Below are 22,762 nucleotides of genomic sequence, written 5' to 3' on the forward strand. Positions count from 1 at the left end.
ATCTCCATCTTTGTGTCAAGAGGCCACGATTCAATGTTAGATTTCCATTCTATCTCAAGTTTAGACTCATGTAAATAATTCAAAACCTTTATCTTTTCTCTCCTTTGAGCAATGAAACCATGAGGTTCATAGTGTTAGACCTCTCCTAGGTCAAAATTCATCTCCTTGAGCAAGGCCTCAATGGTGCCAAAGGCCTTCCTGGAATTAACAACAAAAGGTCCCACAAGCATTCCCAATTTGAACAGATGCCCCTTCTTTGCAGGGACAAATTGGACTTGGTCTGTAGCTAGACTTTGCCTAATGAGTTATAAATAAAATATGCTCACAGGCATGAAAACAGGTAGGTTGTAGGGGGGGAGTTCACACCCATATATTTTGATCTCTATTTGGTCTTCAAACAAATACCAGTCCAACACCCTGGTGTTCTTGCTGAGCTGAAGGAGTTCTTTTTGCTAGGGGAGAACTCTGGGAGGAGGTACACCATGAATGATATTATAAGAAATGGCCATATAGGTGGAGATGGATTAGGAATAGTTATGAGAATCCAGTATTTTTCTAACATCCACATCCCAATAAAAACTAAGTTCCTCTTCTTGTCCTAGAGACCAAGTTTAGGCCCAAACACTCAAATTCTTCAACATGAGAGTATAGAAAAACATAAAACAAAAAGTATTTGTATATGAAGTATGAGGTGTTGGAGAAGTGATGCATCTGGAACCTGATGGCTTCAACCAAGTAAGTTGGGATGTGAAGCACACACCTAGGCTGCAAGATTTTCTTGAGGAAGCCCAAGGTGGCCTTATTGGCTATGGTTGCATCATCTTCTCCCAGCATATGAGTAATAATGGACAAGATAGGTTCAACGGGCTTTGCAAAGAGGGAGAGGGAGAAACTATTATCAACAGGCAAGGTATCTATCCCGGGGGCTAGGATGATTTGCAAGAAGGGTTGTTGCTCAGTGGTTGGGAGAGTAGAGTAATAATACATTAGGGTAGTGTCAGTGAACCACATTAATTCTGGGGGAGAAGGGTTAATCAAGGTTTTCTGAATCAGTGTTGGAGTGATTTCTAGGATCTTAACCCCTTGAGAAGAAATGAAATAGTTTTTTTTGTCGACGTAGCTCGCTACCAGACAGGAGACAAACTCTAGGAAGTAATGCATGGAGGGTGAAATCTAGTAGTACAAACCTAATTCCACCACTTAGAAAGGGTCTTCCCCCTGACATACTGGTCAAATAGGTTGGCTCGGAGGTTATCCGGGTCATAGGAGCAGGTTGGGTCAATGATTTGCACTTCCATATCCATGAGGGGGTCAAGGCTCGACGAGGGCTTGGGCTCCCGAGTTTTTGGAGACTTTGGGGATTTGGAGGACCTTGAGTCTATCATTTCTCAATTTTTAAACAGTTATCCTACAAAAAACATGAAGTACAGGTGAGCAGATTACCTGGTCATCGCAAAGGAGGATGAAAACGACACTAGGATGAGTTGTCAGGATGACGGGGTGTACAAAAAACATTCTGAGTAGGTTACAGGTGGGGGGAGCACCGGGAAACAACAAAGGAAATTTTATAATTTTACCGGGGGAGTCTTTTTATAAGCAGTGGGGCCAACGATCGGATGACGTCACGAAGGTCGAACACGTGCCACGACGGGATTCAGTGATGGCGGGCGAACATAAGCGAGGGGGACACATGGGGTTACCATTACAAAATTTGAACATTACCTTTTAGAGCACTGGCAAGCGAAACCCACCAGCTGGTGTGGTCCCCACATGGTTCTGAAGGTCGAACAGCGACAGGACGGCGATCTCTTCAACCCCCCCCGGGAATGAATCTTCGTCATTAGATCAGAAGTTAACTATTCAACTCCGAAGGGGTGGATAGGTTTATTGTTCACGCATGTTGCCCCTTCAGACTGCTTATGAAAAGCGGTAAGGTGGAGATGAACGATGATCTACCCAAAAGTTGTGCACTATTTACCTGTAAGTTTATTCAAAGGTATCAAGGTCCAATAAGAGCTTTAAGCGCCTATCACTTGCCGCCACGTGTCGCAGGGAGGAAAAGAAAGAGAAGGATGACTTCTGGGTCTCTGAGAGCTTGTCTCTTGCCTTCGATTTGCATTTTGTTCCCCTCCATTCTAATATTTAAGCTCTTCTCAGGTCCCCCTTCCCAAACATGAAACTTGTTGTCTTGCCTTTGTAAAAAATAGGGTGTCTTAAGCATGAATGCAAGGAGATGCAGAGTAGGTGATAACACCTTCCTTATTCCCTTTAGAAATATGTTTACAAGTGAGGAGTAAGGACTCATCTAAAAAGATCTTGGGATTCTCGACTGTAGGAAAATTAAAATATTTTTTTATTATCTCTAAAGTGACCTCAAATTCTCCCCTAAAGAAGACATAACAAAATTCCTTTGTGGGACAATGGAAGACACTAATAAACTGACAAATTTGGGGAAATTATAGGTATGTGGGAAAATTACATGATAAAGGCCAGACTGGACAACTCAAAAACGATTATTTAAGTCACTGGAACGGCCAAGAATGTATTTTCGAACCTCTAAAAGATCCAAGGAGCAACAAGAATCGTATACTTTGGATTCTTTGTCCGTAAGGGGTGTATGAATAGACGACATATAGATTGCATGTTTTTAAGTTGATTTTGGGGTTTTATCCATGTTTACAATTTGAAATAAAGGACAAGGAATAAATGTGGAATTATGAGTTACCTATTAACCAAAGACAATGAAGAGTCAAATAATGATGTGGAATTGACAATGTACACTTTGGACGCTGATCATCATAACTCTACAACTGGAGGATAAAGAAAATAACAGGCAAGATGACCTTTTATCTTATTTTTAATAAGCAAGAAAAATGAAAAAATCTTGATGACGTAAGGGGTATGGAAGGGTGACATGGATGTATGGGAGATGACATGGAGGGGTGAGGTGGATTGATGACGTGTAAGGGCCTGCTCGTCTTCCTTGCACACCTAATGGGTACATGAGTTTTTACCAACTTCAGATGCATGGTTTTCATAAAAACCATTAACCACTTCTAAGGGGTCCCCGTAGTGGTTTTTGAAAAGCGAAGGGGACATGTCAGAATGAATCGTGGTCATTGATTTGGAGATGGGATGTTTAGCCATTCTACTTTGAGACAGGTCCTCATCTTGTAACTTTTGATTGCTTTAACCTGTCAAAAAGCCTTTGATTCCTCGGGATTATTCTAATGAGCGATGATCCAACCCCAAACATGCGCACGCTTTAATTTCCAATTTATAAAAGTTTCAAACTCATTTTTTTATATTTTAAGATTGTGCTTTTCACCTTGAAAGGTTAGGCTTGTATGGAAGGGTGAGATGGATGTATGAGAGATGACATCGAGGGGTGGGGTGGATTGATGACGTGTAAGGGCCTGCTCATTTTCCTAGCACACCTAATGGGTACATGAGTTTTCACCAACTTCTAATGCGTGGTTTTCATAAAAACCATTAACCACTTCTGAGGGGTCCCCATAGTGGTTTTTGAAAAGCGAAGGGGACGTGTCAGAATGAATCGTGGTCGTTGATTTGGAGATGGGATGTTTAGCCATCCTACTTTTCGACGGGTCCTCATCTTGTAACTTTTGATTGCTTTAACCTGTCAGAAAGCCTTTGATTCCTCGGGATTATTCTAATGAGCGATGATCCAACCCCAAACTTGTGCACGCTTTAATTTCCAATTTATAAAAGTTTCAAACCCATTTTTTATAGTTTAAGATTGTGCTTTTCTCGTTGAAAGGTTATGCTTTTCATTCTTCTTCATTTGGGATTCCATTTGGGTACTAATGTAGACCATGGCATTATGGAGGCCTTCCAATTGACTAGCTAGGTATATTATCTCATGCATCTTGTCACGTTAACACCCTCTAGGAGGAGGATAGCTAGCCATGTCATGATTGTACCTAGGAATTTCCAAAATCCAAGACTCCAAGTATTGCCATAATTAAGGCTATCACCACACAGGAAAAATAAAAAAACAAAAGGATTGGAGGGACAAACTCTTTTTGAGTATTTAATAAGACAAATCAACTCAAAAATCACTTTAAAATCCAAATAGAAACAAAAAACTAAAATTACAAACCTATCCATACTTTCAACAGGGGCAATAGGTTCATTACCATTCATAGGTGACCTATAATTGTTAGAAAGTTATATATTACATATATACATAGATGCAATACAATTCCCTCATATATAGTGAGGAGTTGCCTTCTAGGGAAAAAAACCCTAAATTAAACATAACTTCTACCGTCAAATCATCAGCCTAATGAACGGCCCAGATTGACTAGAAATTACTAGACTTTTACAAGGCAATTTTACATCTATTTTTAGCTTCGAGGGCGTTGCCCCCGAACCCCCACCGGGGAACCGCTGGCCCTTGGACCCCCTAGCCGGGGGGATTAGCCCCCCCGGACCCCCGCGGGGGGGACAAGTCCCCCCCGCGTGGAGGGGTGTACAGTCTTCCTGGGGTATACATCCGGCTGACACATTTGAATACAGAAGATAATCAAGCTCCACTCCTAACAATCTCCCACTTGGAGACTGATTATAGCAACTCCACTGCTGCTTCATTTGCTAGACAATGACTCCACTTTGGACCTGGTTGTTTCTCACCTTCTTCATCATACTTGAAGACCAATTGAAATTGAGCAGATTCTCAGTTTCTCCCTGGTTACAACTTTTTTTAGCATATCTGCAAGATTCTGGCTAGTGTGTATCTTTTCCAGCTTCAACTGTCCATCTTCCAATGCTGACCATATGAAATGGTACTTGAGTTGTATATGTTTAGTCTTGGAATGAAATGCAGAGTTATTTGCAAGATGTATGGCACTCTGGCTGTCACTGTATAACCTACCCAACTCCTGCTTCTTACCCAATTCATCCAAAAACCTTTGTAACCAAATCATTTCTTTGCTAGCCTCTGTAGCAGCAACATACTCTGCTTCTGTTGTTGAAAGTGCAACAACACTTTGTATTTTTGAAACCCAACTGATAGTTGTTCCACCTACAGTAAATACATATCCTGTAGTGCTCCTCCTGTTATCTCTGTCACCTGCCATATCTGCATCAACATATCCCTGTAGAGCAATGTTTGAACCACCAAAGCATAATGCTTGATTTGTGGTACCTCTCAAATACCTGAGAATCCACTTCACCGCCATCCAATGTTCTTTTCCTGGATTGTTCATGTACCTGCTTACAACTCCCACTTCATGTGCAATATGAGGCCTTGTGCAGACCATTGCATACATTAAGCTTCCAACTGCTGATGCATATGGAACTTTAGACATATGAGCCATTTCTTCCTGAGTCTTGGGACACGCCTCCTTACTTAATTTGAAATGACTAGCCAAAGGTATACTAACTGGTTTTGCATTCTGCATATTAAACCTTTTCAACACCTTTTCTATGTACTCACTTTGAGACAATGTTAATTTGCGATTCTTCCTGTCTCTAGTTATTCTCATACCAAGGATTTGTTTTGCAGCACCCAAATCCTCATTGCAAATGTGTTTGCCAATTTCCTTTTGAGCACATTTATCTCCTGCATGTTAGAACTTGCAACAAGAATGCCATCTACATACAATAACAATATAATATAGCTGCCATCATTTTGCCTTTTGAGATAAACACAATGATCAGAGTGACATCTCGTATAACCTTGTTCAGACATAAACCTGTCAAATTTTAGATACCACTACCTTGGAGCCTGTTTTAAGCCATACAAGCTCTTCTTCAACTTGCACACTAGTTTCTCCTTCCCATTTACCTCATATCCTTGTGGCTGCTACATATATATATTTTCCTCCAAATCCCCATGGAGAAAGGTTGTCTTTACATCTAACTGCTCAAGATGAAAATCTTCAACTGTTACTAGACTTAAAATAGTTCTGATTGGAGTCATTTTAACAACAGGAGAAAATATTTCATCAAAATCAATACCTTTCTTCTATGCAAACCCCTTCACCACAAGTCTAGCTTTGTACCTCTATTTTCCTCCATCTTTTTCCTTCAACCTGTAAACCCATTTATTCTGCAATGTTGTTTTACCTGCAGGCAACCTGACTAAGTCCCAAGTCTGGTTATTTGCTAAGGAGTCCATCTCTTCTTTCATGGCTTGCTCCCAGTTCTTCCTGGTTTCTACCTGCACTGCTTCTTCATAACATTCTGGTTCACCAGAATCAGTCAACAATACATAATGTAATGAAGGAGAGTATCGTTCAGGGGGTCTACTTATCCTGGTATATCTTCTAACACCACTTTCCGGTGTTTGAGGTGCTTGTTGCTATTGTGGTTTTTGTTCTAGCTGTTGATCATTATGATTTTCAGACACCATCACTTTTCCTGTGATATCATCAAGCATTGTGTATTCTTTGTTTTCTTTTTCTTGTTTCTTTTCCTGCAATTGATTCTTATACAAGACCTTTTCATTGAATATTACATCTCTTCTCCTAATGATTTTTTGATTTTCATAATCATATAAGCGATAACCAAAATCATTAACACCATATCCAATAAAGGTACATTTATTTGATTTTGCCTCAAGCTTTGTTCTATTTTCTTTATTAATGTGGACAAAGGCTTCACAACCAAAATTCTTTAAAAATGAGTAGTTTACCTTTTTACCTGTCCATGCCTCCTCTAGAATACCACCATCCAAGGAACTTGAAGGCCCTCTATTTATTAGATAAACAACAGTATCTACAGCATCTACCCAAAATTGTAAAGGCAATCCTGCATGCAATCTCATGCACCTTGCACGCTCCATGATTGTCCTGTTCATCCTTTCTGACAGACCATTTTCTTGTGGTGTTCCTGGAACTATCTTCTCTCTACGAATTCCATTCTCTAAACAGTGCCTATCAAACTCTTTGTTGCAATATTCACCTCCATTATCTGATCTGAGACACTTCAACCTTTTCCCTGTCTCATTTTCAACCAAAGCTTTCCATTTCTTGAAAGTATCAAATACATCAAATTTATTTTGAATACAATAAATCTAGGTTTTTCTGGTTGCATCATCAATAAAAGTAACATAATAACAAGAGCCACCAAGAGATGATACCTGAGCAGGTCCCCATACATTAGTATGCACAAGCTCTAATTTTTCACTCTTCTTTTCTTTCCCAACTCTAAGGAATCTGACTCTCTTCTGTTTTCCTTAAACACAATTCTCACAGAATTTTAAATCAACATGCTTCAAACCTAGCAACAAATTTCTTGAGTGAAGAATCTGCATCTCCTTCTCACTCATGTGCCTGAGCCTATGATGCCACAATGCCGTATCTTCTCCTGTAGAGGTTAAAGCATTAACAGAATTAGAAATACCATTGCATAAATACAATGTACCAACCTTTCCTCCTTTCGCTATTACCAAGGATCCTTTAGTGACCTTCCAGGTTTTATCTGTGAAAGTACTTACACAACCTTCACCTCCCAACTACCCTGTTGAAATCAGATTTTTCTTCAGATCTGGAACATGCCTTACCTCCTTCAATAGCCATTGATTTCCATTCTGTTGTTTTATGAAAATTGTACCCATTCCAACGATTTTACAGGGTTTATCATCACCCAATCGAACCTGTCCAAAATCTCCTTGAACATAATCATGAAAATGTTTCCTATCAGGTGTGGCATGGAATGAGGCCCCTGAATCTACCACCCAGGCATCAATAATATTTTCTAATGAAAGAATCAAAGCATCTTGCAACACATCACCTATCACATTCGCTTCATGATTAGTTTCTTGCTGCGCGTCTCCTTCTTTTCCCTTCCGAGACTTGCAGTCTTTCTTCAGGTGTCCTTTCTTCCCACATTTCTAGCACACTATCCTCGATCTGGACTTGGATCTGCCTTTTCTTGACTTACTGCGATATTCTGGGCTCTTTCCTCTTTCCATTTTTCTTCCCCTAGTCTCTGTAGTCAAAGCATTACCTGATGTCTCACTGAAGCTTTTCCGTCGCATTTCCTCGCTAAGGATTGCACCGACAACATCATCAAACTTTAAAGTACTAGATCCAGAGACAGAGTTACTAATGGCCATAACTAAACCATTCCAACTTTCTAGCAATGAGCACAGAAATAACAAAGCCCTAACTTCATCATCAAAATTTACCCCTAGAGAACTTAACTGACTTGTAACTGTATTGAAATCATTTAAATGATCAGTAACAGATCCACCCTCTGACATCTTCATATTAAATAAACACTTCATAAGAAATACCTTATTTGACGCCGAGGGTTTTTCATATAGTTTGGCTAATGTCGACATTAAACCCTGTGTTGTCGTTTCCTTTGAAATATTGACCGCTACCGACGCCGCTAGGCACAGCTGTATTGTTCCAAGTGCCTTTCTGTCGAGAATATCCCATTTTGTGTCTGTCATACTCGTCGGCTTCTTTGTCTTTCCGCTCAATGGTAGGTACAGATCTCTCTGATACAGATAATCTTCCTTTTGCATCTTCCACAGCTGGTAGTTTTGGCCGTTTAATTTTTCGACCCTAAACCTACCATCTTCCGCCATTACTCCCATTTGAACCAAGAACCCTTCTCTCCTGTGATTTTATCAGCCAAATAGAACTTCGGCTCTGATACCAGTTGTTAGAAAATTATATGTTACATATATACATAGATTCAATTCAATTCCCTCATATATAGTGAGGGGTTGCTTTCTAGGGCAGAAAACCCTAAATTAAACATAACTTCTACTGTCAGATCATCCGCCTAATGAACGGCCCAGATTGACTAGAAATTACTAGACTTTTACAAGGCAATTTTACATCTATTTTTAGCTTCGGGGGCGCTGCCACCGAACCCCCGCTAGGGGACCGCTGGCCCACGGACCCCCACAGGGGGGGCAAGTCCCCCCCGCATGGAAGGGTGTACAGTCTTCCTGGGGTATACATCTGGCTGACACATTTGAATACAGAAGATAATCAAGCTCCACACCCAATAATAATTTTGCCTCTCTCCCCACGTAGATGTTTAATTTTATGGACCAGATTTGGCAACCATATAATTTATTGCACTTTTCAACATTTACTCAAGCATATTCATCATTAACCATTAACAAGTAGAGTAGTAACAATGTTAATTTTCTTAGGGCTAGAAGTTTTTGATGTAGATAATTGCATTTTAAAAAATTTCACATTGCATTCATCCCATATCATCATAAGAAATTATGTAGAGAGAACATTATCAATAACAATGTAGTGAAACATTCGTATATTTTTCATGATATATAGGTCATAGGGCTCAACATATCTCCTTCATATCTTTGTCATAATCTTTTCTCATATCACAGATAAGAAGGCCCAATGAAGTCGTTGTCATACCTAAGAACTGAGGCCCATTAGGGCATTGTTACACCAAAAAACTGAGGTCCATTAGGGTGTTGTTACACCAAAAGACTAAGTCCCATTAGGGCATTGTGGTGTTATCATAGATAAGAAGGCCCAAGGAGGTCATTTTCATACCCAAGAACTGAGGCTCATTAGGGAATTGTTACACCATAAGGCTGAGGCCCATTAAACCGTTGTTACACCACAAGACTGAGCCCCATTAGGGTTTTGTGGTGTTATCATAGATAAGAAGGCCCAAGAATTTCATTTCCATACCCAATAACTGAGGCCCATTAGGGAGTTTTTACACCACAAGATTTAGTCCCATTAGGGCATTGTTACACCACGAGATTCAGGACCATTAGGCCATTATTACACCACAAGACTAAGGCCCATTAGAGCATTGTTACACCACAATATTGATGTACAATTTCATAGACCCATAGGTCGGAATGATCATTATATCACTACAAACTAATTACAGGTCCTGGTGTGCATATATTTGAGGAAAACAAACCCTGCTTTTTACCCTATGAAATCCATGCAATTTGGTGTATTCTTGAACAACATAAATATATATATGAAAAAAATAAAAATATTCAATTGTATTAATGTTACTTATGATTAAAGAAATACTCTCCAAGTTGAATCATTCGATTTGGCCTTGGAATGAGGATTGGGCGTGCATTTTTGTGAAGTAGGCCCAAATTTCCTTGCTTCACTAAAATTCACACCCAAGCTTCATTTCTTAACCAATCTGATTGATTCAAATTTTATATTATTCAATTAGTGATTACTGGTCCTTGTGTGCATTTATTTGAGGCACACAATCCCTGCCTTTTACCCTATAAAATCAATCCAATTAGGACTATTCATGCATAACAAAAACTTAATGAGGATGAGTTACTGACCACCCAAATTTAACAAGGATGTACTTCATGCTATCTAAGAAGGCATGTTCCCCACACATTTCAAAGGTCTCTTAGGTCATGTATAAATAGGAAGGGACTTCTAATTTGTAAATCGTAACACATTGGTGATGTTGTCATATTTTTTATACGTATTTTTTATTTTGCAACATAGAGTAGAGGCAACATACCCTTGTTTGTCATATTTATCTAATGAAAAATGTTGTACATTCAAATTGTAAAATTATCTAATGAAAAATGTTGTACATTCAAATTGTAAAATTATCTAATGAAAAATGTTGTACATTCAAATTGTAAAATTGGTTGGAACATGATAGGATAAATGGGATCCTCTTAGGGTAATATATGGGTGGAGTGTTTCCCACCATATCGATGGAATGTAGCCGACCATACCTTGTATTAAATAACTAGGGTCCTTGAATTCTTTACCCTAGTTCCATCTCTTCATTCTTCTTCATTTTGGATTCCATTTGGGTACTAATGTAGACCATGGCCTTATGCAAGCCTTCCAATTGACCGGTTAGGTGTCTCATCTCATTCCTTATCGCATGCATCTTGTCACTATAACACCCTTTAGGAGGAGGATAAATAGTCATGGCATGATTGTATTTAGGAATGTCCAAAATCCAAGCCTCCAAGTATTTCCAGAATTAAGACTACCACCACACAGGAAAAAGAAAACAACAAGAGGATTGGAGGGACAAAGCCTTTTTTAGTATTTCACAAGACCAATCAACTCAACAAACACTTTAAAATCCAAATAGAAGCAAAAACCCAAAATTAAAAACCTAACCATATTTTCAACAGGGAAAATAAGTTCATTACCATCCATAGATGACCTATAATTTTTCCTCTCTCCTCACATAGATGTTTAATTTTATGGACTAGATTTGAAAACCATATAGTTTATTACATTTTTCAATATTTACTCAAGCAAACTCATCATTAACCATTAACCAATAGAGTACCAACAATGTTAATTTTCTTAGGGCTAGAAGTCTTTGTTGTAGATAATTGCACTTTAAAACATTTTCACATTGCATAAACCCCATATAATCATAAGAAAATATGTAGAGAGAACATTAGCAACGAAACAATCATAGTTTTGTCATGATATCTCTGTCATAGGGCTCAACATATCTCCTTCATATCTCTGTCATAATATTTTCTCATATCACATATAAGAAGGCCCAAAGTGGTCGTTGTCATACCCAAGAACTAATGCCCATTAAAGCGTTGTTACACCACAAGACTGAGGCCCATTAGCGCATTGTTACACGACAACACAAAAATGTGGCTCATCCTCGAGCTAATTTTTCCTTCTTCTATCCCCATGGATCTAGAACCTTTATCCTTAAGGAGGTTGCCTTCTTGCTTTGAGTACAACAGGTGCAGGGGTAAACAAGGAACCGGTTGCCTTAGAGCTATTTAAACAGACTAGGTGGGGTTATCCACATCCCCCCTCTCCATAGCGGTGCTCTCAAAAAGAGAAACGTGACTACCATTGGTTCTTCGGGTCTGAGTCCCATGCCTATACTTGACCATTGCTCTCTTATCCCTATTGTACCTACTCCTTCCTTTGGTGGGTAATGGCAAGGATTTGATCTTTCTTCCTTCTTCAAGATACTCTGAGGGTTACTGGGGTGGGGTAGCCCAAACTTTTTCAACCAGCCATCCTATTTCCTCAAAGTGATTCCAACTCATTCTACCCGCCAAAATAGGGATCGTCTGATTTCAAGTAACAATTAGGGGTAAGGTCCCCTTGTCCCGCCATGAAGCAAGGGGGCATAATCATGTCCTACTTCTACAACTCCCAGAGTGGGAATTTTCTTAACACTGTTCCGCCATATGAACTTGCAGAGTATTCCTTCAAGGGGTGTCAGGATATACTTACTGGTGAGACTATGGCGTGAAATGAGAACCATCTCTATGAGTGGAGGGGGCTCTCCCTAGTCTTGGCCACCCATGGAAACTTAACCACCTCCCATGGATGAAATCTCCTTTTATGTGTATGTTACTTCTTGATCTTCTGACATAGTCTCTTCTTCCATAACCACGTCACCTTACCATGGCCACTCTCTAAGGCCCCTTCTCTCACCATTTCCTCCATCTATTTCAATTCTCCTTCAACTCCCTTTGTGATCTCCCTCATACTCCTTCGGTTTGGCTCCACCCTTGCACTCCTTCTCCTAGTTCCAACTTAAACTTCCCTCATATCCTTTAATCCTCTATTACTTGGAGTCTTCCTTTCACCAATTATTTTGTTCATCAATCATCCCTTGGGTGGTATATTATAGTGTTTCACACTTCCCAGTCCTTCATCATGGCTACTTGTGACCGTGACTCTGCCATTATGGTTTTATGATTCGAATCACTTTGAGGATGCACAAACCTAGTTTAAAATATTCATTTGGATCAACTTGATACGATGGTTCACACATGCTACCTATTTTTCCCCAACCAATCTTAGCTTATTTTATATTTTTACCTCAGTATTAGCCTCATTAGTGTTCACCACCTCAGAATTCCATGGATTAATTTGACAACTCACATCCTCTCTTCTGCAACAAAAATTTGATCCAGAAATTCACCTAGCCACTTTCTTTCGCTTCAATGAAGATTACAATGCATGGAATGAATACTTTGGTGCAACTCCCATCACGTGGTCCTAAACTTCACCTGAGTTTCTGAGCCTTCACATGTTAAATTATGTTGTCATTGTTGCGTTTGGTCCAAAATATTGTGACTCCCACCCTTAATTCTGTTGAATATTTTTCATTCAAATACTTAATTATCTTCTTGGCCTTGAGTGCTTCTTTTTGTACTTATTTCTTGCATAGATCAATGCTCATTTCTAATCCTCTTATCATAATATTTTGTTGTGCAATTATATGAATATATTCCCATATAGAACGAACTTCTTGAATAATGTCATCCTAAACAATTTGTCTAGCCTCAATTAAAGAAATATCACCTTTCCACATGGTTTTAAACTCTTTGATTTCATCCTTAGCTTCCTTATACTTATTGGTAAGATTATTGTTATTTTCATTTGCTATGTTCAACTACCTCTCCTTTACATTTAACTACTCCCTTAACATGGCCAAATCATCTTAGGTTTTCTTTATTTCACCTTCTGAAATTGTGAACTCTACCATGACCTTTGTCAAATTCTTTTAGGGGTCATCTGATTCAGCTGGAACCACAATGGTGAAAACATCTAATTCTCCAATTAACAGCTCTTTTTGTTTTTCAACTTGAGTCAACTCAATTATTTGAGTGTGCTCAGTCCTAATCATTTTAAACTTCTTCCTTAATGATTGCACCTCATATTCTGTGTTCTGCAACATGGTCTTGATGGCTTCCTTGTCATTTGGATCTACTCCCATTTTAACGATTAATTTCCTATACTCTTCATTTTGGATATGCTTTGCTCTAGAATTTTCCTTTTCCTGTTTCAATTTATTAGAAACTTTTTCCAAAAACTTTTCTGCTTTGCTCACTATCAAAGAATTTTTTCTAAGGTCACTATAGATCATTTCCCTTGCTTGTTTGTGCAATTTTATCTTATCAAGAAAGGGAATATCAGCCACATTAATAGATAAATCCAATGTTCTGAAATATGGTCCTGAAGGAATAGATTGAGTAGTAGATGTCTAAGAGAAAGATGTAATTGATTTCTCTCTAAGTCCATAACAGATATCAGTCTTCTTTGATAGCTTGAGGTTGCTTGAGATGTTAGCTATGTTTCCATACTAATTCTCATTTTATAACTCCTTTCTTTAATTTGTTCATAATTCTTTTGAAAAGTTTCAAATGAAGGAGTATCTTCTAATGTGAATGTTATGAAACCAGCTCACAAAAAGATAGAAAAGATATATCAATGCCTTAGAATTCAGCCCCTTCGAGGGGGCAACCTCCTTTACATTAAACAAATGAACAATTATTGGATGATACAAATGACAAGACCTCCTTTCTATATATAGGAATCTAAGGGGTCATAATATAATCAGAGCCGACATAACAATAATAATATAAGTGCACAATAATAACAATAGTGGGCTTCTATGGGGCACAATAATAATAATATGGGGACTACATGGGCACAATAATATAATAAAGGGGTTGTACTAATAACAATAAGGGGTTACACTAGTATTATAGGGACCTAACATGCCCTTCTCCTTCAAAAAGTGTTGACCTCAATGCTTGAGTAGTTCTTGATGCTTCTATATAAAATTCTTGTCCTCCCATGTGGAATCTTCAGTAGGTAAGTCCTTCCACTTGATGAGGTACTCTGAAATTGATTGATTTCGTAGTTGTCGAGTTCTTTTTTCTGTGACTGCTCCAGGTTCCAATATGATTTTTCCTTCCTTGTCAAGTTCTGGCAATATTGCTTGAATTGGGATCTTCTGCAACTTTTGAATGAGTGGCCACACTTCTTCGTCCTTCTTCCATTCATCCCTTGCTTCGTTTATCCAATCTGGTTGGATAATAGAAATAGCACAAAACAATGCTTCCACATCCTCATCCTTTCTTGAGAGTGCATATGCAGCAACATTTTTCTTCCCTTTTTTGTAGATGGTTTCAATGTCATAACCCAACATATTTGTGACCCATTTTTTCTGTTCTTCTAAAGATAATCTTTGTTCTAAAAAGTGTTTAAAACTATCATGATCCATTTTTACCTTGAAGTGTCTTCCCATTAGGTAAGGTCGCCATTTCTTAAGTGCATGTAGTATTGCCAACATTTCCTTCTCATAAATAGCTTCCTTGAGATGTAACCGTAAAAATACCCAATTGCCTACATCAAAACTTCTTTCACTGCGATGTTGATTTGCCTGTTGTTTCATTCGATTCTGCACCAAAGTGGTGTTGTCCTTTAAAATTTGGAGAACCTGTTGTTGATGCTCAATGTGATCTTTCACTTCTTGAATCTTTTTCTTCTTGATATGTTCTTCTATCTTGAGAGTTTGAGGAGTGGTAATTTCTTCCAATGCATTACAAGATATGGTCAGATTCATTTCTTGATGCTCGATGTGATCTTTCACTTCTTGAACATTTTTCTTCTTGATATGTCCTTATATCTTGATAATTTGAGGAGTGGTAATTCTGGCCAATACATTACAAGATATGGTGAGATTCATTTCTTCTTTCTCGAGGTGATCTTTCACTTCTTGAACCTTTTTCTTCTTGATATGTCCTTCTATCTTGAGAGTTTGAAGAGTGGTAATTCTTGCCAATGCTTTGTAAGATATGGTTGGTTTAATTTCTTCTTTCTTTGGGGTTGGTTGCTGGTGTATATCCTCTTCTTTTGATGTTTCTTGATCCTTTTCTTCCTCCTCTTCACAATCAATGTAAAATAATTTCTTCTCAGCACACTTATGACCTTTAATGTATTTGTTATCACAATTGTAACAAAGTCCTTTTTCTCTTTTTTCTTCCAATTGTTGTGGTGTCGCCCTTGTAGGTTGTGGAAGGCTAGGAGAAACAACACTTCCATGTTTATAGTTGTGAAGCGTAGAATTCCTTGTTTCCATAATTTTGCTTTCCACTTTTCTTGCCAACCTGAATGCCTTCTCCAATGAATCAGGTTCCCAAAGACAAACCTCATGTTGAATTTTATCCATTAAAGTCCCAATGGAAACATCAATCCTCTGCTTCTCTGGAATATCATTTTCCCTTATATTCAATTTTTGAAAGTCCTCAATGTGCTCTGCCATTGAACACTTTTGTTTGAGATTTATCAATTGGCTAAAGAAGGTGTTTCTCTTTGTATCCTCATAATGTGCTATCATTTCCTCTGTGAAAATTGACCACGTGACAAGTGGTTTACGAGAACAAAGCCCTTTATACCATAAAAATTGATTCGGTTCTAAATAATTAGATGCAATACATACCTTTTGTAACAGTGGTACACCATGTAGATCAAAATATTTCTCCATCTGTAGTATCCAATTTACCGGATCCTTGCCATCAAACTTCCTCAAATCATATATCCAAAAATATAGCAAGCCAAGATCTAAAATTTGGACCCAAGGTTCAGACTGATTTCTTCTCAAATGGGTTTTTTTTTAGCTTCTGAAACTTTGTAGCGAAAACGTTATAGCGAAAATTCCACGATGACCTGTTTTAGATGAAATTCTGGAGCTTGCAAAAACCCTAACTTCCTCAAATCATATCTCCAAAAATATAGCGAGACAAGATCTGAAATTTGGACCCAAGGTTTATCACGATTTCGTCTCAAATGGGTTTTTTTTTGCTTCTGAGACATCGTAGGGAAAAGGTTATAGAGAAAATGCGACAATGACCTGTTTAGAGCAGTGAAACCCTAGAATCCAAAGATCTGATACCAAATGTTATGAAACCAGCTCACAAAAAGATAGAAAATATAGATCAACGCCTTAGAATTCAGCCTCTTCGAGGGGGAAACCTCATTTAAATTACACAAATGAACAATTCTTGGATGATACAAATGAAAAGACCTCCTTTCTATATATAGGAGTCTAAGGGGTCATATCAGAGTCGACATAACAATAATAATATAAGGGCACAATAATAACAATAGTTGGCTTCTATAGTCTGCCACTTTTTTTTCTGAGACCTAGCGCGTGCGCGCTCTACTGCTGTTGCGGCCGCCTGGCTCCTCTTCTGCGATAGCGCCCTGGTTCTCCCTCCTGGATCGCTCGGATCTCTCCTAGATGGCCCCTCTGGAGGCTCCACCGGAGGAGGCAGCTCAACAACAAGCCTTTTCAGCTCTCATCAACTCCTTACCGCCCCAACGAGCTCGTCCTGCTATCTCTAAATTCGTTAAAAAAATCGAGGGATTACAGGAGGTTTCCCTTCCTCCTACCTTGCCCAGAATGGCTGCTCTTGCTTTGGCAGAAAAGGGTCTGATAGGGCAATTTACAGGCCTTTGGCCCTCACCAAAAACTGTTCATAGGTGGGTGGAAAGAAATTGGGCGGACAAAATTCAAGGGAAAATTGCTATCAAATTCTACGGGAAGGGATACTTCACCTTCCACGTTGGAAATAATACTGAGAGGGGGGGTGAATCAGTATTATCAGAACTATAAAACTTTTTCAATGCTCAGAAACATATACGCTACTTTCGTTAAGTGAACCAGCGTGTACACGCAACTGTGTCTAAAGAAAATAGTGTATAACCAGAAATCTTATAATTCAGTTAGTTTATCTTCAGTTAAGTGCATAAGGACATTATTCACCATATTAAGAGTAAACAGATGCAGTAGAACAGATCACACAAAAACCACACACATGAACACCATGATATAAGGTGGAAACCCAATGTGGGTGAAAACCACCTGCTGCAAGTCGTCTCTATCTTTCTTTAATATGAAACTTCAGTTTACAATCTTTTTGTACTGGTGCAGCCTTATACCAGTACGCAGGCTACAACCTGCAGAAGGCTACAACCTTCTCTCGTTCTCCAAACTTCCTTGGAAGGGAGCTCCAACCCCCTTTGCTCTTGTACTAGCCAAGATACTAGTACGTAGGTGCTGGCCTACAATCTTCTTTCTTTCAGGTACCACCTTTCATACATTTTCAGACTGGATATTCCTGAAGCACAACATTACAATCTGAAGACCACAATTCATTCAACTTTCACAACAGATCATTGAAGCACAAAACATCCAATACTAGCATCATCAATCACTGAACCACTGAAACCCTGTCAATCACCAGTTACCAGAACACAGAGCAGACTACAGAACTCTGCAATAACAGTCAGACCCAACTGTAAACCCAAAATCAAGCTTCAAAAGATATACGCTACTTCAATGAGAGCAACCCGCGTATACACGCGCTTTTACCGAAGCCAACCTGCGTACAGATCTAAAAATAAATTCTCTCAACTTGCAGCTGTACCAGACATCAGTTAGACCCAGAACATAACATTGCGTCAGTATGCAGATCTAGAAATACGCATAATCAACCATATCATAATAGTGCATTTCAAATCATTAGATCCCGATCTATCCTTAGATCTAGTCTTCCATCAACCGAAGTGATCTCTCCTTAGCTTAGATCAAGCAACCCAGAACCTGCATACCATATCTCTTTCTTTTTCAGATATTCAAGCCTTTTCAAAAGATGATACTTGCCTAATGATCTTCTTCTCCTTATATAGCCTTAGGCCTTGCTCAATACCAAGGGCCAAACCATAGAAATCCAATACCATCAACTTAGAAACTAGGGATCAACACGTCTGTCGAGATACTTTGGTCCAAATACATAGGCTCAAGTATCGAGGACTAACTACCACGGACCAAAAGGAAGTTTCCCGACATATACGCCCTTTTTCTGTTCATGCATCTGCGTGTATACGCTCCTTCGTATATAGCTATCCTGTGTATACGTGACTTAGTATGCAGATCATTAGCGTGTATACGCAACTTCGACTTAATTAACCTGCGTATATGAGATTTTTCTTCATTCTGTAATCTGAACGGAGATCTGTCATCAAAGAGAGTTGCCATCAAGGACAACACCAGTATCATAGCGCCACACCTGTGCCAAAATGCCAACACCACTTTGAGACAAAGAACGACAAGGACCTGATATTTCGCAATGGCCCTTACTTCATGGACTCCAGAGGTCTGTATTTAAACAAATGGACGCCGGATTTCGATCCAGAGCTTGATATCCCTAATGCGGTTCCTGTTTGGGTTCGTCTCCCTCATCTCCCATTGCATTGCTAGGGAGATGAATCAGTGCGTGCCATTGGAAATGCAGTCGGCAAATATATTGATCGAAGCGAGCCAAGAGACAACATGCAGGCATGTGCCCGTATCTATGTCGAGGTTGATTTGGGAAAAAGGCTTCCAGAAGCCATCAAGCTCAAAGTTGATGAATGGTCGCACATACAATAGCTTGATTACGAACAGATCCACTTCAAGTGTAAGGTATGTCACGAGTATGGTCATTTTGCTAACCGCTGTACTAAGCTCATTAATGTTGATAACAATCCTCAAGAACAACAATGGGAAGTGGTAAAAAAGAAAAAATTAGCCCCTGGTCTCAAAATGCCCAATGAATCTGGACCTTCCTCTCATAACCCCTCCGCCCTGCCCCCATCCCCTCCTCCTTCCCCTCCTCATTGACCTCAATCCCCTGGATTGGAAAAATCCCTTCAATCTCCTCCATCCTCAAATCCTTTCCACATTCTCTCCCTCCCCGAAGATGATCCTATTCCCTTGAATCTTCTTGAACACCCCTCTTCCCCCCATTCTATGACCATTCTCCCCCCCCTTTTATCAGACCCCCTCCCTCCTAGAATTACTCGCAGCAACTCCAAGGACCAGGGATCCTCTTTATATGGTCAAAAGAAGCTGGGCAGAAAGACCTCCAAACAGCATAGGGATGAGAATGCACAGAAAGATATAGCTCTAGGCCTGTAGAATCCAATAGAATCTTACATTCAGGGCACAAAAGACCAAGAAATAGCAAGCAGAGACAAGGGAGGCAGAGCACCTCCTCAAATCATAGGTTTGAAATGATCAAAATCCTTTCATGGAACAGCAGGGGACTTGGGCACCCCTCCAAAACCAACGCTCTAAAAGATCTTATAGCGCAGGAGAAACCATCCATCATCTTAATATAGGAAACAAAGCAAAGAGAACCATAAATCAACAAGATTATTGAAAGGCATAAATGTTATAAAGGAAGCATTTGCGAAGCTAGAGGGGAATCTGGTGGAATCACCACCATTTGGAATCAAGATGAATGGAATAGCGAAGCTGATTTAATAGAACAGCATTGGATAAAAACAGTATTGAGAAATAACATGAGCAAACAGCAGATTGTCATTTTTAATGTTTATGTTCCCAATCACTACAGGGATAAAGAAATTTGTTGGGACTCTCTCAGTAAAAACATAATGGAAGAAGATAACAGTAACATCATCTTAGGAGGCGATTTCAACTTAATCTTGCATGCCAATGAAAAGCGTGGGGGAAGCTTTATGCCAGATCCTTTCAGAAATCAAATGGAAAATATAATGCAAAGTGGTGACTTGATAGATATCATTCCAAAAAATCGAAAATATACATGGAGCAACCGTAGACTGGGCAGTAGTAATATAATGGAGAGGCTGGACCGGTTCCTGGTCAACATCTCCCTTCTCTCAACTTTCTCAGTTGTCAATTCCTCCATTTTGCCCTTTGCTGCTTCAGATCACTACCCAATCACTCTAGCAATGGAAATACACTGCCCCCTCGGTCCGCTTCCATTCAAATATAATCATATATGGAGCGATTATCAAGCAGCCAGAAACATCATTCAGCACACCTGGGGTCAACATATTGAAGGATCCCCAGGGTTCATATGGGAGAACAAGTTAAGAAATGTGCAAAAAGCGCTCAAGCACTGGGCCAAAACACAATACAATGAACCTGAAGGGGAAAAACGTGAGCTGAAATCCAAAATCGCAGACCTTCAATGCGCAATAGAACAAAAGGAGTATTGCCAGAATGAAAAAGCACAAGAAGAAAAACTTTACAATCAGCTGAGCAGAATCAAAAGAGAGGAGGAAGAAAAATGGCACATTAAGTCAAGGCAAATCTGGCTGGAGAGAGGGGACAAGAACACCTCCTTTTTTCACAAACAAGCCACTGCAAGACAAATCAAAAATACCATAACAGCCATCGTAGACATTGCAGGGACTCAACATACTGAACAAGTAGATATCAAAAGGGCTGCCACAGACCATTTTAAGGAACTCTTAACTGAAACAGAGGAGGAAGAACTCTATGATGACCTGCTACAGCATTTGCCAACCAAAGTCACAGCTAATTTGAATAAAAATTTGATAGAAGAAATAAAAGAGAAAGAAATAGTGGAAGCAATCTGGAGTCTTCAGCCCAACAAGGCACCTGGACCTGATGGATTCCCAATTTGCTTTTATAGAGAATATTGGGAGCTGATAAAAAAGGATCTCATCAAATACTTCAAGTGGATATAGAGAAAAGGCAAAATAGGAGGTTATACAAACTCTACTCATCTGGCCCTCATTCCTAAGGAGAACCGCCCTTCCAATTTCTCTCGCTTCAGGCCTATATCATTATGCAATTCTTCATACAAAATCTTCACTAAAATCATAGCCTCTCGTCTCAAACCTCTCCTTCCGATGCTAATCTCTGAAAACCAAGGAGGCTTTATGGCTAATAGAAAAATTTCAGACTCTATTCTTTTGGTTCAGGAAGCCATACATTCAAGCCATGTAAGGAATGAAAAAGGATTTATTTTGAAATTAGACTTGGCCAATGCCTTTGACAGGGTAAGGCATTCCTTCCTATTTGCAGTTCTTCAGAGAATGGGCTTCTCTCCTCTCCTTCTTAATATCATAAGAGCCTGTATCTCTGGCCCATGGATCGCTCCCCTCATCAACGGTAGACCTGGGCCTTCCTTTCAATCCTCAAGAGGATTAAGACAAGGTTGCCCCTTATCCCCATATCTCTTCATCCTCATGGCAGAATCATTCAGTTGTGCGCTTGACCATAAGAGACAGTCAGGCCTCATTACTGGCATTAAGTTTGAAGGTGGCATTAAAAATATAAATCACTCACAATTTGTTGATGACACCCTATTGCTAGGGGGGGCGACCACCATTATAGCACGAAGATTCAAATCCCTATTAGATAAATTCATGAGATACTCAGGGGGTCAAATTAATCATCTCAAAAGTTGCATTTACGGATGGAATGCTTCATCTCAAACGATCCACAGCATTGCCAACATTTTTGGTGTCCCCTGTAAGTTAAATTGGGACAGCTTCAGTTACTTGGGAATGCCGGTAAGCGTAGGGAATGCAAAGGCAGGTGTTTGGGATGTAACATTAGACAAAATGAAAAGGAAAGTTCAGAAATGGGGAACTTTGTGGCTCAATCCAGCTGGGCGACAGGTGCTACTCAAATCAGGCCTTTCCTCTCTTCCCCTCTATCAATTCTCCCTGGCTCAAGCTCCAGCTTCATTCCATCGTAAAATGGACAACGTTCTCAGATTCTTTCTCTGGCAGGGAGGCAAGAATGAAAAGAAAAAATTCAACTTAGTAAAATGGAAACAAGTCATCCAAAGTCAAGAGAAAGGAGGTCTTGGCATAAGATCCCCATCACTCATGAATTTAGCTTTTGGTGGAAAGATGATCTGGAGACTTTTGGACAATCAAACAGCATGGTGGAAAAAAGTCCTGGAGGCAAAATACCTCAACCAGTCAAGGCAGCATCTACTCACATCCGAGATCCCCAGTAGAAACTGTACAAAGATATGGAAGCTTTGCAAAAAAGCCATTGCATTCATGGCGCAAAATGTCTCCAAAGTGCCAAAAGGAGGTGCAACTGTGAACATCGGTTCGGATAAAATCATGGGGAACCCACCCATAAACAGTCACCCAGGTATGAATCCTATAATCCTTTATTTACAAAGCAAAGG

The sequence above is a fragment of the Pinus tabuliformis genome, chromosome 2_1 (assembly GCF_031772625.1).
Source record: "Pinus tabuliformis cultivar Carrire ecotype Pingquan chromosome 2_1, CPIR1, whole genome shotgun sequence".
In the NCBI taxonomy this organism is placed as follows: Eukaryota; Viridiplantae; Streptophyta; class Pinopsida; order Pinales; family Pinaceae; genus Pinus; species Pinus tabuliformis.